This window comes from Aulostomus chinensis, chromosome 1, assembly GCF_037954235.1.
Source record: "Aulostomus chinensis isolate RoL2024-O1b breed Wild chromosome 1, RoL_Achi_v1.0, whole genome shotgun sequence".
In the NCBI taxonomy this organism is placed as follows: domain Eukaryota; kingdom Metazoa; phylum Chordata; class Actinopteri; order Syngnathiformes; family Aulostomidae; genus Aulostomus; species Aulostomus chinensis.
Genome location: NC_141320.1, coordinates 28,542,864 through 28,561,177, shown reverse-complemented (window position 1 = coordinate 28,561,177; position 18,314 = coordinate 28,542,864). Strand labels below are relative to the sequence as shown.

General features: G+C 45.6%; 1 non-coding gene across 1 annotated transcript; it reads right to left on the bottom strand.

Annotated features, from left to right (window-relative positions):
* Positions 1-5,233: 5,233 nt before the first annotated feature.
* Positions 5,234-5,306, bottom strand: trnar-acg (transfer RNA arginine (anticodon ACG)). The gene has a single exon. It is a non-coding gene; the product is annotated as a tRNA-Arg (tRNA).
* Between the last annotated feature and the right edge of the window lie 13,008 nt (positions 5,307-18,314).

The window sequence follows — 18,314 nt, the reverse complement described above, 5'->3', positions numbered from 1 at the left end:
AGCGCTCTGATCTCAGAGGTCTGGGATATTTCACATCCCATGGCTCTTCAAATACGAGCCCTGTGTCACTGTCTCAAAGTTTTCAACCGTATTTGTTTGTTAAATTAAAACCAGACGACCACTGTGGTCCTTTTTTACACGGTAAGTAAAGCATAGATGCCCTGGTGGACCTGTTGGCACCCTGGACTTTGAATCCAGTGACCTGAGTCCAAGTCTCAGTTCCAGCAGGTTTCCTGCAGCCTTCAGCAGAGCTGCCATGTTTCTCTGTAGAGAACTAAGTGATGCTCTCAGCAGGTTGAGGGCACCACCAACAAGTGAGGGATGAACCTCTGACTTCCTTCTTGTCAAACAGGAAACTCCTAATACGTCATTTGAGTAAAGTACCTCATATTCCTGACATCCAAGTAGTAGTGAAGTGGAGGAAGAAGGGAGGAGATCTCCAACAGGATCCTTCTTTCCTCTGTCTTCCTTGATCTCATGGATCACCACAGTCAAGGGGAGACCCAAGCTCCCGGATGGATCTGGCACTCAGGAACTGCTGAGTTTTCCAGTGGACTTTGTTCCATCCATGGTTCAGGAGCAGGACTCCTCCTGGTTAACCTGGTATCTTTCCACCCAACTGTGGGTTCTTGGAGAATTTTTCATGTCATGTCAAGAAATCAGGCTGGTGGGTTTTTCAATGAGAGAAATTCTGGTAACTTAATTAAGTGGCATGTTTGTTGAAGCAGTAATTAACTGATAAATTAAGGAAGGCCTGGCCAGTCTTTGCTCCCAGGTCATACGATGGAGTTAGAAAGTCCTGAATAAATCTGGAGTTCCATGATTTCCTTGTGGTTCATGATCCTTTTGCCAATGTAGTCTGGAACAAGAGCAAGATGAACCTCCAAATATCAACAGGTTGATTGCAGGTGATGTCAAGTGGTATTTAGAGGAACGTCCTCCTTGTGTTTGGTTCCATGGTGGAATGGTGAGCCCTCTGGACTCTGGGTCCAGTGATCCCAGTTCAAGTCTCAGAAGGACCTTCCTGTCTGGAATGTGTCCCATGTAACAAACTGATCAAGAGATGTTACGTGGTACAAATGTTCTGGTTCATTTCTTACTGCCATGAACTCAGACTGTGTGTTTAATGTTAACAATAAATGTAACAACTAAGGAGCCAGTAGCTCCTGTGGAAAAAATTCTACTTTGTCAGTGAATGAATTCATTTGATATTGAAGTCTGCAACTGTCAGTGTCTGTCAGGATGGCCGAGCGGTCTAAGGCGCTGCGTTCAGGTCGCAGTCTCTCCTGGAGACGTGGGTTCGTATCCCACTTCTGACAAAGGACATTTTCTCCACATTCCTATGCATCCACAGTGGTACATTCCAAACCCAGTTGAAGCTGCTCTCCACTGATGGGAGTGAGTGGTTGAACTGGCAGCAGAGGAGGCAAAGGAGCTTCCCTGTGATGGTCCAACATCGCCTGGTTTCCTCCAACATGGAGCAGCCACCAAACTCTAACTTCAATGTTGGATCAAAGTCTACTGAAGGAATGTGTTTTCTTTCAATTCACATTTTGTCCATTAACTTCATAATCAGAGTCTCCATCTCATCACATGACTAAAGTCTGGGTTCTGTATTGGTGGTAAATATCCTTCCATGCCCCTCACTAGTTTGCACACAGAAAAGCATATTTTACTGGTTTCAGATCTCTTAGCTTGTTCTCTCTCTTAAAGCAGCTGAGGCAGCTTTCATTGTGTGATTCATTTTAAAATATAAAGATGGAACAGAACCATTGGAATCAGATGTCAGGACATTTGAAGGAATGTCAATCTCCTGTTGAAATGTTGCAGTGTGCAGCTGAGGCTCTCTGGCAGTGGCACCAGGAGCCCCAATGGCAGAACCTGGACCCTCCTGGAGGAGAACCACAGGTGAGGGCCTTCTTGGCTCCAGATTGATGGAAATCAAGTGTCTGAGGCTGTTAGCAGCCATGAAGTTGATCTGGTTGGCACTGGTATTTGTTCTTGCTGCAGCTCAGGAGTGATTCAGGAGAAGAGTTTCAGAACAGCCAAAGTTGGGGACTGGAATTCTAAAATGTCCCCTGGAACCAAACAAACTTGGAGGGTAAAACCTCCAATCCTAGCCACTCAGATGCAGCAGCAGAAGAAGCTGTCATCCACCCTGACAGTCAGAGCATCAAGTCAAGAAAACATCACCATCTTGTAGTTCCAAACCTCCACCTGTCAGATTCAGCTACTTCTGATTGTGGGACTTTAAACTTGAACACAATGGAATTTGGACAAGGAGTTTTCCTTCCAGTCCAAACATCATCGTCCAGCCTCCAACCAGAGGTCCCTCAGTTATCATGGAGCCACAGGTGGAGTCTGGATTCTTTTCTGGAATGAGACAGCAATGAGAGTCCTGCCAAGTGACATCACTGACATGAATGGATGACTTCAGTCACGTGACTGGATGACTTCAGTCATGTGACTGGATGACTTCAGTCACATGACTGGATGACTTCAGTCACGTGACTGGATGACTTCAGTCACATGACTGGATGACAGTGTAGATGCCAATGTAGAGGTTGGGGAAATAGTCTCTGAGAATCCAGCTTGAAGCCACAGCCTCCTTGTTTTCCAAAAACCCAAACAGCGACCATCAGTCTCCCTCCAATCCTGTACTTGGGTAAACAACAAAAACAGAGTAAAAGTCTCTGGCAACATATTTGTTTCCTGTAGGGTTTCTTCATGTATGTGTGGTGTACCTGCTTTCCCAGAGGACTGCCATCTTTGTTCTGTGGGCTGACATGTTTTAGTGTCAGCACAGGTCATAGCGCTGAGACTGAACTCTCATTCTCCTCCAACTATTATTTCCACCTCACACTCCTGCATATATTCAAGTGAACATGGAACACAAATTTATGCTCAACTTCTCCTGTGTATTCATCCACAGTCACTAAACAACAACCAAACCAAACAAAAGAGGTTTGCTAGCATGGCGATCAGCTGTAGTTCACCATCTTATCCAGGTCACATGACTCAGGAGTAGCGTGGCCATCTGGCAACCAAAGGGTGGCTGGTTTGATCCTCACTTTCTCCAGTGACCATGTCAACGTGTCCTTGAGTAAGAGACTGAACCCCTAAATACTTCTGATGAGTAGGTTGGCTCCTTGCATGGCAGCCTTCAGCATCAGTGTGTGAGTGTGTGTGAATGAGAGGACATTGTTCAGCTCCTTGAGTGCTGCTGAGGTAGAAAGGCTCTGTACAAACTGAGTCCTTTTACCATTTCTTTCCTGCTTCTAGCAGCGCTGTTGTCACTTCCTTTGACCGTGGAGGAAAGGGGTCCCCCTTCAGAATCAGTTTTATATCATGATGTTACTTGCTCTTCAACATGCCTTTAGCAGAACAACTCAGAGAGCAGCACAGTGAGGTAGTGTGGCTGAGCGGTCTAAGGGGCTGGATTAAGGCTCCAGTCTCTGAGGAGGCGTGGGTTCAAATCCCACCACTGCCATCATGTCCCAGGTCACTGGAGAGGTGTGGCAGGTCTCTAACTGCCTCTCCTCTGTCTTCCACTGATATCTTCAAACCTGTGACCAGAAGAAGAACCCTCTTCTGAGTCCACAGGCCTGAGCATCGCGTCTCTGACTGACAGGTTACCGCCTGGTTATCAGGGTGAAGTCATGGTGAGGTAGTCAGTTGTTCCTGTGTTTTATGACAGAGGCTTCATTGTGAATTCAATAATTTTAATTCTTTACTTGTAGTTTCATGCTGTTTCGATTGAAAAAGGCCAGTTCCTGGAGAAGATCTTCTAGGGGTCCAGGTTAAAGCGGTGCCCCAGCTGGCACCAGGTGCTGACCCAGGTCCTGCATGGGAGATACTGTCAGTTCTGTTCTGCCCTGCTCACAACCACAGGCTGGTGTTGAGGCCTGCAGCAACCAGGGCCCCAGTCACCAAGAGTATAAAGGCTGGTCATTGTGGCAGTGGGAGGAGTCAAAATGAAGACAGACCAATGTGAGCAGGACGTTCCTGGAGAAGTCAGAAGAACTTGACCATGTTTCCTACAGTACCCAGGAGGCCTGGTAGTTGTTGAAGGAAGCTCCAAAAGCAAAGAGCAGACAGCAGGACATCAAAAGAAAAGATCCAGACACTAAAACTACAAGTAGAAACAAGAAGAAATACTAAAAGCTTTGGAAAGATACTACAAGGTTGGATATACATTATTATATACACTACTATTCTCACTGACTCCTAAAGAGGGACAGGAAGCATTAGAATGTGGATCAGATCAGCTGATTTCAGTGTTGAGTCCATCCCTCCATCCACTTTCTGTTCTTGTCCTTTAAGGGTCACGGGGGGGGGGGGCGATCCCAGGTGACATTGTTCAAGAGGCAGGGTTCACCCTGGACAGGTCAGAATTCCTGATGATGTCATCAGGGCTTTGACAGTAGCTAGAATTCTGTCTTTGATCTCAGGAGGACATGAAAGAAACCCAACTGAGGAAAGTAGAGGAGAACATTCACCTTCATTAGAAACACTTGAACTGTTGAACAGTAGAATTTGTTAGATACAGTTTACAACACTGAGTGACAGGATTGAAGAGGGAAGAGTTTTCTACTTTAAAATTAATTTGTAACTTTAAACTGTGGATGAACATTTTTAGTCGTTCATATTCTAACATACAGAGGAAGTCATGTCATTCCCTTTTTAAAAAAAGAAAAAACATGTGAAGCTCCTCCCCCCAGCTCCAGATGGACAGACAGACATGAGAGAGGCCAGGAAGCAAAGAAGTGTTGTGCTCCTCTCCAGTGCTCTGGTGTTGTTGTGTTCTTCTCAGCTCCATCATGAAGACCTGCTGGCACTGGGCGCTGGTGGAAGTTTGCAGCTCTCACTGGAAAGTCCTGAGGCTCCTCCCACTCTGAAGCAGGCAGTTGGTCCCAGCCAGCCCACACTTTCACTCTCTGGTGTAGGAGTGAAGAACAAAATCAGAATCAAGGACCATCTCTCTTTCATTGGGGCTCCTTTCTCCTTGTTCTGATCCAGAAATTCAACAGCTTCTATCATTGATTGACAGGAAATGTTGATGACACACTGGGATTTTTGTTCTCCTGCTGTCACTGTCAAGTGCAGCTTAACATGAGAGGTAGCAGGATCATTCATGTGTTCATGTTTCCAGCAGACAAGGAGGAAACCTGGGAGGACTTCAGTGACTTTGATCAGTGGTTCTCACTTCATCTTCTCAGTATAAAGTTCAAAGCGAGCTGGCCAGGAGTTGAACCTAGAATCTTCTGATCCGTAGTCAGACGCGTTATCCATTGCACCACCAGCCCTGTGAAGAAGCTGCTATGTTCATGTGTGCTTGCTGTTACAGAAAAGCCCAACAACATGGTGTCATTTTCAGGGGACACAATGGTGCAGTGGTCAGCACTGTGGCCTCCCAGCAAGAAGGTTCAGCTCTCCTCCTATTTGGTTGCTAGGAACCTGAATCAGTCCTCAGTGGAGCGGTGCTGCTGAGGCTGAGTGAGGCTGAGTGAGGGACTGAGCAGGAGCCAGCAGGTCCAAGCAGGTTCAGGCAAACTCCCCTCAGTCCACCAACATCAAAGCAGAGGAACAGAGTTCATCTAACAAAATGATTCATATCATCTCCTCTTGGAATGTTCTGGAACTACAAGTACACTTAAAATGGCCGACTTATGACAACAGAAGGAACTTTGAAGTAGATTTGATTTATTTAAGTCAGTGACAGTCATTTTTTCAAGAATTCAGTTCAGGTAACTTGATTGTTTTACTAAGATGAGCTTTAATGTTATACCATTGAAACAAGACCTTCATGTATTTATGATGACATCACCAATAGGAGCCTTCAGTCTGTCAGGGGGTAGAGTTCAGTCACCACCAATGACATCAGAGTCAGAGTTAGAGATCAAAGACAGACATTAAAGTCTCACATTAAAGTCTCTCTTATTAAAAAAATTAAAGTGTTATATCTTTGAAAATATACTGCAATACATGAAATATTATATTTACATGAATGGTAACCTCGTTCTTATATTCTTTAATATACTGCAATAGTAATGGACCCTCTATGACACTGTAGTGATGAATCTATCAAGGAGTACAAATGATTATAATCAGAGAATTTTGAAGTAAATTTTGAGATCAGTTTGATCCTCTCTCTCCCTCCCCCCTCTCTCTCCCTGTCTCCCCCCTCTCTCCCTCTCTGTCTCCCCCCTCTCTCCCCCTCTCTCTGTCTACCCCCCCTCTCCCTCTCTCTCTCTGTCTCCCCCCCTCCCTCTATCTCTCTCTCCCCCCTCTCTCTGTCTCTCTGTCTCTCTCTCTCTCTCTCTCTCTCTCTCTCTCTCTCTCTCTCAGGAGCTTTTAAATGAAAATTTTAATAAAACAGAACAGGAGACTGAAGAGTGATCACTCAAACCCACAGGCTGAATGGGACATCTCTTAAAAATATTGAACCACTGAGTAAAACCATAGAAGCGCTCCTGTCTAGTCGGTGCTAACAAGTTAGCTGTTGAGTGAGTCCAGCTGTGCTGTCTAGGAATCCTGGTCAAAAGCCTCCACACATCAAACAGCTGGTGTGTTGGTGGATCTGTGGATCCTGCTGGAAGAAGCAGGGTGGAGCTCTGAATGGTTCCTGTCTCAAAGAGCTTCTCTGTGCAGCTCCCATCAGCTCCTAAAAATAGGAAACCAGCAGATTCAGTGTTGAACGGTGGCATTAAAATGTTTCAAAAGCCGTCCTGTCCACCATTTGTTGGTGCAAAGACATTTAAAAACACCAGTTGAACATTTTCCAAAGTTGCTCTCACCTTCTTTCAAACACCTGGAATGATTTCCTCCAAACCAAAAGAAACTGGTAAAAAAAACAACAAAAACTCCTGGAGAATCAAACTCCACCCTCTGCTCCAACTGGACTTGGGACTTCAAATGACCCCCATTAAAAGCCTGCCTGCATCCCCATTCACTGACTGTTGTGCTGTGGGTCTCCTGGACAAACATGGCAGGATCCTCTTGATCTCCAGGAGTTTCAGAGGAGCAGCTCTTTTAAAATGGGTTCTGGCTCCATTCAGGTTTAGAGAGCTGAGACTAAAATCACACATGAATGAAAGAGGGAACCCTAGAAAACAAGTCAGCGTGAAAGAGGAGCAGATTTTAAAACTCCTCATCATTTCCACCTCCAGGAGTGAAGCCTCCCGGGACCCAAGAGGCTCCAGCTGGCAGAGCTCTCACTGGTTTCTCCACCACCTCGCTAACCTGAGCTGGAGCATCTCAGAACCAAACAGTGACCCCCTTCATTCCAGAGCCGACTCCACAAACTCTGAGCCCCCACTTTACCCACAGCCAGCAGGCCTCCTCAACACTGCATGACACACGACGACTAAATTTAACACTTCTCATCAAGAGATCTGTCACAGGTGTCTACTGTGGAGGGTCAGTCTGTCCATCCACATTCAGATCATTAACACAGCGACTCCTAAGCACCAGTAGAGCCTGTTCATCGTCCCTGGGTGGGCTCGAACCACAAGCCTCTCGGTTAAAAGCCGAGCGCACTGACCGATTGCGCCACAGAGACTCTGAGGTACCTGCTTTCCTGAAGAGTTTTCAGGCTAAATTCAGTGTGTGAGGTCCACACTGCACATTTGAGGGACCATGAAGGACAGAGGAGAGTCTGACTGTCATGGTGAAAGCCTTCAGCACTAGAACTGAAACAGCCCCACCATCTGAACCCCCCCAGACCAAACAGGCTTCATCAGAAACAGACACACCTCCTAGAACATCCAGAGATCATCAGTCTGATTAATAGAACATGGCAAACAATCAAGAACATGTTATTGTTTGATCAGAAGCTGAAACAATGTTTCTATGTTTGTCTGTTCTGGTCTGAATGAAAGAGGAGGTTTTCTTGGTCATGTGACGTGGATGAGAGTTCAACTAGAACTTCCTGATTCAACAGGATTTTAGTTTGTTGGGATTTTGTCAAAGCCACCAACCAAACCTCTGAGTGGTGCAGATGTCTGCTGCCTCCTCAGAGCAGACTGGAGCTCAGCCTCACTCACCTGTGGGAGCCCCAGCAGAGCCACGGTGTGATGGAGTTTCAGTTTAGGATCCAAGATGCTGGGTTTCATTGGTGTTTTGTGTTTTTAGGCCTCCTGGCACCATCAGTGGTAGAGCAGAGTGGAGCAGAGGAAGCGTGCTGGGCCCAGACCCCAGAGGTCGATGGATCGAAACCATCCTCTGCTAAAAGAAGAAAAATAAAATGAACCAGTGTCTTTAGAAATGTGTGTCTGTTAAAAAGAGGTTCATAAGGATTTTGTCTTCCTCCACAATCACCAACCATTGTGAGAGTTAACAACAGTCCACTTTCTGACTGAAGCAAAAGTAGACTTCAAAAGGTTTTTCTGATTCAACATAGCAGCTAAATTTCCATTTCCATTTCCTGAACAGGACAGGTTAAAAAAAAGGGAATGTCATGACTTCCTCTGTATGTTAGAATATGAACGACTAAAAATGTTCATGCCCAGTTTTAAGTTAGAATTAAACTGAAAATACAAAACTCTCCCCTCTTCAATCCTGTCACTCAGTGTTGTAAACTGTTTCAAACAAATTCTACAGTTCAAGTGTTTCTCATGAAGCTGAATGTTCTCCTCTACTTTCCTCAATTGGGTTTCTTTCATGTCCTCCTGAGATCAAAGACAGAATTCTAGGTACAAATAAAGACACTATCAAAGCCCTGATGACATCATCATCAATTCTGTCTTTGATCTGTGTCTGTCCAGCCTGTCCTGAGTGGATCCAACAGTTTCCCATGGGTGACTCTGTCGTGGTCTCTCTCTCCTGCTGTCTCCAACTCTCAGAGTGCTTCTACTGGTTTCTCCCCATCGTCCCTGTTGCTAGGCAGAGCACTGGTGAGGACTGAGGCCAGTGATGTCATCACCTCCAGCTGAGACCTGCCAGGTGGTCCTGCTTCATTCAACTCTGCTGCCTCTGCCACTGCCCTGACTGGTGAGGCTGACAGCAGGTTCTCTCTCATCTAAACTCTCTGTTTACAATGGAGGCTGAAATCCTTGTGATTGGTGGTTCAGTCATCAGGTCTGTTGAACTCCCAGGTGCCATCACCTGCTGTCTTCCTGGTGCCAAAGTTGTGGACATTATTGAACGTCTCCAGGACTCATCGACCTCCACCCCTCCTGCAGGTTCTCCCTGTTCCTGTGTGGGTTCTCTCTGGTACTCCAGCTTCCTCCCAAAGTCCAAAGACATCAAGAGGGTAGTGGTTACCTGGACACTCTAAATGACTGTGAGTGTGAATGGTTGTCTGTCTGTGTGTGTTGGTCCTGGGATGGACTGGTGACCCATCAAGGGTGAACCCAGGGCTGGACTGGCCATCTGGCCGATGCACATCTTTGGGCCGGCCCATAACTGTCATAATTTTTTTTTCAAAAGTGTATAGTTTTTAATCGACCGTAACGGTATCGGAGACGCGAAACGCGGCCCATTGGTTGATTTTCTTGAAGGACATTGGGCTCGTCCAATGAAATCTCTCAGCTCTCTCTCTTCCTCTTAGTCAAGCCATGCTGTTGCAATGGAAGTGGAGGAGTCAGATCAGACAGTTGGAGACTATTTTAGTCGCCCTTCTTCCACACAGAGGACTGATTTTTTAAAGTTTCATCCTCAACAAGATTCCATAAACCCTGTCGTCCAGAGGCTCTTCGTTAGAACGGACGGCACGACGTGGAAATGGCTGACTTATTGTGGTCAACGTCATGCTTTGTTTTGTTTTGTTTGCCCTGCTTTTAGCAAGCCCAGTGATCCAAGTGTCTTCATTAGAGGCCTGACAGACTGGAGGCATGTGCACCAAAGAGTAGAGGAGCATGAGAGAGGCATGGCACAGAGGCAGTGTGCTGAGGCCTATTTTTGAAACTGCTCCAGAGCAAGAATGGCCACATCCTTGAGGGAAGACAGCTGACAGGACACCGTGAGCAGGTTAAGAAGCAGGGCTGGACTGGGACCAAAAAATGGCCCTGGCATTTCTCATCCCTGGCAGCCCTCCATGGTTATTTACACGATATGTGTAAGCACACGCCATACCAGAGGATGTATGTGCACATTGTGAAGTTTCAAAAATTAAAATAAAGTGCAGTATTCTACATGGAAGACAGTAACCATGTTAAAAGAGTGATACTCTTTCACTACTCAGAGACCTTCTTCTTCCACTACACGTTCCAACACCTGACGTCTCTTCTTCCCAGTCCATCCCTGGAAAGAACACGTCGAGTTTTGGAAATTCGGCTGCTTTTCTTCTTGGGAGTGTCTCTTTTTCGGCTCCTCCTTTCTCCTTCCTCTTACTGGGCAACATTCTTCATGGCTTCTGACTGCAAGGCGGCCGCTGAGTGGTGGCACTACAACTGGATGGGTCTGTTTCTCATTTTAACACAAAAACAAACTAACCGCTGTTTCTGCGTTTTTACCAGAAATATATATTTTGACATGCCTGCTCACACCGGCCCATCCGGCTACATCCACCAAACTTTACACACATAATATAATATAATAATATAATATAATAACCCTGAACACAAGCCCCAAAGCAGTAGTTGTTTTGTTTTTCTTCATAAAGGAGGTGCACAGTCATGACTACGATATCTCTGGCAACAAACATGGAAGGGGCTTTGGGGTCTTGTGTTTCAGCTCTGTAACTTCTGATGGCTGAAAATGTCAGAATCCGTCCTCTCACTGACATCAACCATTGGTGTGACTTTTGGTGGCTTCAGCTCAAATGAAACCAGGGAAGAGGGGCCAGACTTTGAGGAGCCCCTTAGGGTTAGTGGATGCCCCGGGACCGTGCTTGGGCCCCTTAGCACCTAGATGGCTGAAATTCCCAGCACATGCTACTCTGGGGCATCACACTATGTGTGTAAAGTTTGGTGGATGTAGCCCAAGTAGAAGCACCAGAACCCAGATTTGATCCTCAATTCTGCTCCATAAGGCTCTCGGAGTGCAGAAGTCCCAGACCCTGATTTTGCCCAGTTTCACAAGGGGATAGTTTTTTCTCTTTGAACCTAGGAAGTTGAAATTTGAGTGTGTTGTTCTGTCCTCCATAAGGATCACATCTGTGCTGGTTTGACCCCCCTAAGTCCTTTCTGCTGTCCATAAAGGGCGTGGCAAAGTCCAGTAAAGTCTTTAACTTAAGCATCATAACTGGTCAAAGTTGCTCCAAATGAGATGAGCTTTCTGGGAGGAGCTCACACCTCTGCCAGAAACCAATATTTAAAATTTTGAAGCCCCACCTCCTTCCTGAAGCTACTTCCTGTTTGGGAGGGGTTCTAGAATTATTCCACCAGATTAGGATTTCATAAAGTTTCAGGTCTGTATCCACTGGAGAGGCCAATGAGAGCAAAAGAGCAACAGGGTCAAAGGTCAACAGGCCTCGTGTCTCAGCCAGGCCTCAAAGGGTTAAGTGAGCCTTTTGGAGCTCCTTTGAAAAAAGGCCTGACACCAATCTTGTTCAGGACCAACATGAAGAAGGATCTTTGGAACATTTTCACATCTTTAAGACCGCCTTGACTCCTTTTTATAGCAGGAGTCACTGAACAGCACAAAGCTGCTATTGCAGCCATCAGGCCTCATTTCTGATCAGTTATTATTGTTGAAACAAAGCTGAATATCAATTATTGATTTTTATTGTCATCATTTTGAACACCTGATGAGAGAAACACAATAAAAACATTTGAAAAGGAAGGATCAGAGTGTTGTTGTACTGCAATACTACAGTACAGCATCAGAGACACTCAGTTATTGATTGCCTGAATGATTGATTTCCCCAGAAGAGGTACAGCTTTGTTGGAGCAGTAAAAATACACACATCAGAACGACAAAGTTACATTGGAAAAGAAACTACATGACATTACCAGCACAACATCTGAAGAACAGTTAGGATCAATTTAACTGGCCAGATAGTTAGGATTTCTTTAATGATATCCTTGATGAACCCAGACATCAGAGTGGTTTGTTCCCCTCAATCATAAATCTGTAAATACAGCGTGAAATGATGGAACTAAAAGGCCACCTCTGAGTGCAGGAGTGAGCCTCTGTGACGGATGTGACGTCAGCAGACCGCCATTAGTTTGAGTCATTGTTTATATTCTTAATGCTGATTGGTCGATCTATAATGGTGACAAATGGACTTCGTAGGTAGAATAAACATCCAGAAATTAAATGAATTTGTACATTGTCTTATTAATCAAAAGATAAAGTATTAAAAATATTTGGGGTTTTTCCCTCGGAGTGAGCGACAACTACCGGATTTTCTCACAGAAGAACGGGGCCGACTTCCACGGAAGCAGATGTTTGTAATTCCTGGGGCACTAAAATCCATTTCATATTATTTTTATTGAACAGCGAACATTATGGAAATAAAATTTATATTTCTCGCCAGAAATGTCCTTAAAATGCTTTTTAAAAATCAAACCTATCTTGAAATGACACTCGTCCGTAATGGCGTCCTTAGCAACCACCATAGCAACAGTAGAAATGTGACACTGTAACGACTCTCTTCCGAGAGGTGAAAGATTCACCGTAATAACGAACAAACCAAAGATTAAACACAAGAACTGAGCAAAGATTATGAAAACAAAATGCATATTTCTCTCTAGAAATGTCATCAGAATGCTTTATTAAATCAAAACTATCTTGGAAGAAGGCACTTTCCTCCGAAAATGACAGGAGCGGCGGCCATGTTTTTGTTTTGAGAGGCCCGCATGAAAGAGTCACATGAGGGAAGGGGGTATGGGGTCATGGGGGGGGGGGGGGGGGGGCGATCCCAGGTGACATTGTTCAAGAGGCAGGGTTCACCCTGGACAGGTCACCAGTCTATCAGGAGAAATGAGGTGGTCGGTATCATGCAACCTAAACTAAAACATTAGTCAGATCAAATTCAGATTAAAGCAAGAGTCTCCAGATCAAAGTCAGAATTCCTGATGATGTCATCAGGGCTTTGACAGTAGCTAGAATTCTGTCTTTGATCTCAGGAGGACATGAAAGAAACACAATTGAGGAAAGTAGAAGAGAGCATGGCAGCATGATGGTGCAGTGGTGAGCACTGTGGCCTCACAGCAAGAAGGTTCTGGGTTTGAGTCCAGGCTCGGGTGCAGAATCTGCATGTTCTACCCGTGCATGCGTGGGTTCTCTCTGGTACTCCGGCTCCTTCCCACTGTCCAAAGACATGTAATTGGGGACGAGGCTGATTGGACACTCTAAATTGACTGTAGGTATGAATGTGAGTGTGAATGGTTGTTCGTCTCTGTGTGCTGACCCTGTGATGGACTGGTGACCTGTCCAGAGTGAACCTCTGGCCTGTAGATGCTGGGATAGGCTCCAGCCCCCCCCCCCCATGACCATCAATGTAGGTGTTTTGTTAATTGCATGCCACATGAAATTATTGTTGGTCAGTTTTCTAGCGACTGTCTCACAGTGGCGAGACAAGAACACTTCTACTTTTGATGATGACAGCTTGTTCAACACTGAACTTCATCCAGTACCATGTTGTCAAACACTGGAACCTCCACAGCACCTGAACAGGGACTTGAACCCTGGACCCTCAGATTAAAAGTCTGATGCTCTACCGTCTGAGCTCCTCAGGCTCTTTCTACAGCATTGAGACAGGAACAGAAACACCTGTGAAGGTCAAACTGATGCTTTCTTGACTTGTTCAGTCCTCCATGTTGAAGTCCACCAGGCTTTTGATTGACTCTGATTCTCTGTGGCAAAATCAAACAAGAGGCTCCAAAAATGTCCTGAATGTCACAAGAATGCACAGGACAAGATGTTAGTTTCCTTCATGTCTGCAGTTCCTCCACTGGAAAGTAAAGTCAGTGCTGCTCCTCTGATGAAACCTGGGATCGGACCAGGGACCTTTAGATCTTCAGTCTAAGGCTCTCCCAACTGAGCTGGTTCAGTTCTGAGGGAGGGCCCTGCTTCTCTCATTTATAATCTCTTCCACTCTCACTGGACCTTAGAGAGGATTGGAGCTTCTGAAGTCCTGACACATTGAACAGTTCTCCAGGACCATTTTTGATGGATGTCTGAATCACACCAGCCTTTTTTGTTTGTCTTCTTGCACCACCTTGCACCTCTCTCCCCTTTTCTTTTCTATTCCACTAATTTTTTGGGGGGATTTTCTATTTTTGTAATTCATCATCGATCTCGGCTCACGGTCGCTACACTCTTGACCTCCTGTGAGCCTTGAAGAGAGAGAAGCCACCTTTGTGTCGGAGAAGAGCAGCTTAGTCCAGGCAGCCAGCAGCCTGAGACCAGAGGGTAGCCCATCAACGCGCTTCCCTTCTTCATCGAGCGAATCTCAGCGGGAGCCACGGTCGACGAGGTGGAGGCTTTGGAGGCCGTCCTCCCACCAGTTCGTTGGAGAGGCGTCGTACATCGATGGGAGAATCCAGCTGAGAACGTAAGCCGGTTACGTTGGTTTTCACCGATTCAGGCCTGGACTCCTGTCTCGCTGACAAACTCCGCCTGACTCCGTAGAGCTGGTCAGCCTCCACTCAGTCCTCTTCATTTGGTTGGAGGTCACCATCGTTCATCCTACACACCTTTCCACCTGCCTCTTAGCCGTCTACTTGAAGCTCAGATAAATCCAGGCTAATTCATACCTGCTACTCAATATGGGCCTTAATTACTCTGCTGGAATTATCACTCTGTCTTAAGGGTTTTCTTCATTGTATTAAATCCTCTTTAATTTCCAAGAAGTCTTCCAACTCATTCATTCATGCAAGCCACTGATCCACAAGACCTCATTGATGAGCTTCAACCTGAGACTGATTGTTTCTCGTTGGACGAGACACCCATTCAATGAGACTCATTGTCAGTCCATTGAAATCTACTGGTGTTCCTGGTGAGTTAATTTAACAACATGAGCTGACAGAATCTACGTTCAGGTAGGAACCACCACATCCAGGGGTCTGGACCTTTGAGCAGGCAGAGCCATCAAAGTAGCAGACTAAGCTAGCAGACATTAGCATTGAGAAGAAACTGATACCTGAGCCTACTTTTGGGTCTGGTCAAGTGATGACACAATAATATGACATCATTGTCAGACTGACGCCTGCTCAACACTGACCAAACACCACCCTATTGCATTGTGGGAAATTTCTGCTTGGCTCGCGTCCATCAAAACACACAAAGAAATTTCTCCAGAATCAGTATTGACAGTGGATAAAATTGATTCCACACTTGTTTTTCATTCTGAGTCGGGTGCAGGTGTGGAACTTCAGACACAGTCTGTGTTTGTGTTGTTCATTCAGTGATTTTTCTTACAATTCCCAATCAAAGCTTCAGAAAGTGAGAGGACAAGCAGGGATGTTCAGCCCAACATGGGGCTTGAACCCTCGACCCTGAGATTAAGAGTCTCATGCTCTACCGACTGAGCTAGTCAGGCTACATCAGAGCAGCTTCAATAGCCTGAAGTGTTCAGAGTGAGAGACACTACAAGCTCTTCATCAGACTCACAGTCACATGAGCCATCACATGATTGATGAATGACCACAAACACCTTCATCTTTGACAAAGAAGTAAAATAAAAGGTGAACCACAGATGAGACACCAGTGGTAAAAACACTAAAGTGCTGTCAAGGAGAAACAGGATACGAGCAAACACACACACAAGTTACAGAGAGAGAACTCTCCCAAAGGGAACCACTCAAAGGAGAACCTAGAGATCATCAGGCTGGATGACCTCATCAACATGAGACAGGTGGATAGGAAACAAGCTCAGAGATGTCAGGAACATGAGATCCAAGTGGTGAGAGAGCAAGAACTGGTGAGGTTCCAGAACCAGGAGTGAGGTGGAGCCTGCATCACCAACTGGGAGCTTTTAGTCTAAGGTTCAACTTGGACTTGAATGATTTCTGGAGAGACAACGTGCAGGGAGGGAATTTGGAGATGAAGAACAAGTTCCTCTCAGCTTTAATGGAGTTTTCAGGAGTCAAACAGACCCTCCTCTGATTGGTTGTCAGATGTGTTCTCATTGCACCACAGCCTCCAGGTTGAGGGTTCTGATCCTAGTCAGACACATTGACTCTGATGCTGCTGAGCCTGAAGGGAGGATGAAGAAAGGAGTGTCTGAGAGAGCTTCACCAGACAAACTGTCCAGTTGAACAACAAACACTAGTCAGTAGGAATGTTGCTGCTGGGACCCTGATTCAAACCAGGGTTGCTGCAGCCACAACACAGAGGACTGACCACTAGAGGATCAGGGCCTCCTGGAGGCTGAGGTTGGAGCTGCTATGTCTTTGTCTCACTGAGAGACAAAAGACAATTGGACTCCACAAAGAAATCATTGAGAAATCAAGGAGAGATCAAAGAAAGAATTCTAAGATTAAAAACAGAACTCTGAGATCAAAGGTTGAAGTTCCCCAAGGTTCAGTTTTAGCTCAGACCCTCTTTAATATCTCTGTACTGCCACTTGTCATCAGGAGACTCAGTATGAACCTCCACAGTTCTGCTGGTGTCACTCAGCTGGACATCAGTGTCTCCTGGTGACTCAGGACCAGTTGATGTCCATTAACCTGTCATGGAGGCAGAGAACAAAACTGAGGTCTTAATTAAAGCTGGAGGCAGTGTTGTTAGGGCCTGAGCCTCCTTCTGTCCACTGCAGCCCAGTAGCAGGAGTCGTCCTGAATCCAAGGATGTATTTTATGAGAGCGGTGGGACTTGTAGTTTAGGAGGTAGAAGCCTCAGTGTGACACCAAGTGAGAATCAGCGCTGAGCCTCTAAGAGCCCCTCCCCCGCTGCTCTCTGTCAGAGTGGAGAGGAGAGAGGATTTTTGGAGAGTTTGTTGTTTGAAAAAGGCTCATCAATCCCCAGATTGTGGTCAAAAGTTGAATGTAACACATTTTAGTAGGCATTTTTGTCAGGAATGTAGTGAAGTTATTTGTGAAGTGGAGAGAGTTACAGTGTAGACGAGAGAAGCGTCAGTTTGAGGCTATGTGTGTCTGAGGAGACAGCCTCCCATTGGTTTACATTGTAGGGTGAAAAGTGGGTCCTGGACTTTGTCATGACTCAAACAATTTGTAGTTGGTTTCTGTTGCTTTGGTTTGCTAGACTGGTTGTTGTTTGTTGACCTTGCAAATCCATATTTTGGATTCTGGCTTGTTCTGCTTTTCATTTTGTGTTTGTATTAAAGTTCTGTTGATGAAAAACTAAATCCAGGGTTTAGTGACTAAAAAAAGGTCCAGAGGCCCACAACTAAATATTCAAACCAATATTTCCATGGATAAGGAAGCCTAACAAGGTCACCAAGAGATGGAAACAACTTGGAGGATAGAAAACTGTTTTAGTTTATTTGACAGCTGATTGAAGACGTGGGTCAAAACTGACCGTTACCATGGAGATGGGAACAGAAAGCTGACACTAGAGGAAGGTTACAGCTCTGAAAAAGGAGTTTGATCAAAATCTTGATCTCAAAATCAACTGCCAGTAGAAATATCCTTTTGTATGTTGACCTTTGTTGACAGAAGTCACTTTAGCTTGGCAGTGACAAGAATGGCTGCTAGCTTGACAAAGAACTGCACAAACCAGGTTCAAGCTGGACTTTGGACCCTGGTATCTGCAACGACTCCATCAACTCCTAATCTAGCAGCTCTGCTGGGTCCAACTATTTTACAGAACATTTGACAGACCTGTGGAGCAGTGAGGACAGACATGAGTTGATCACATGATCCACTGAAGCGCCATTTTACCTGCCACTGAGGTCACCAACATGAGGTGGAGTTGGGAATCTTGAACTGAACCTGGTATCACAGCGACACCTGCTGCTGCAAAATGGAACAGCAACACTGAACCAAGTACAGGATTGGAGGGAGACTGATGGTCGCTGTTTGGGTTTTTGAAGAACAAGGAGGGCGTGGGTTCAAGCTGGATTCTCAAAGACTATTTCCCCAACCTCTACATTGGCATCTACACTGTCATCCAGTCACGTGACTGAAGTCATCCAGTCATGTGACTGAAGTCATCCATTCATGTCAGTGATGTCACTCTGCAGGACTGTCATTGCCGTCTCATTCTAGAAAAGAATCCAGACTCCACATTTATGGGGCAGTTTTGGTCTTTAAACACTTGACAGTTCCAGGAGATTTAGTCTGGCTCAAGATCTTCAGATCAACCCAGGACAGAAGGCTATGACTCCATTGGATTGTGTAGTTGGAGCATTCAGAGATCTGGTGGATCTCAGTAGGAGCTGTATTTATCCACTGAATGATCCTGGTCAATGTGATCCTGCTCCTCCATCTCTAAGGCTGACAGAGCAGGAGGACCTGACTGAG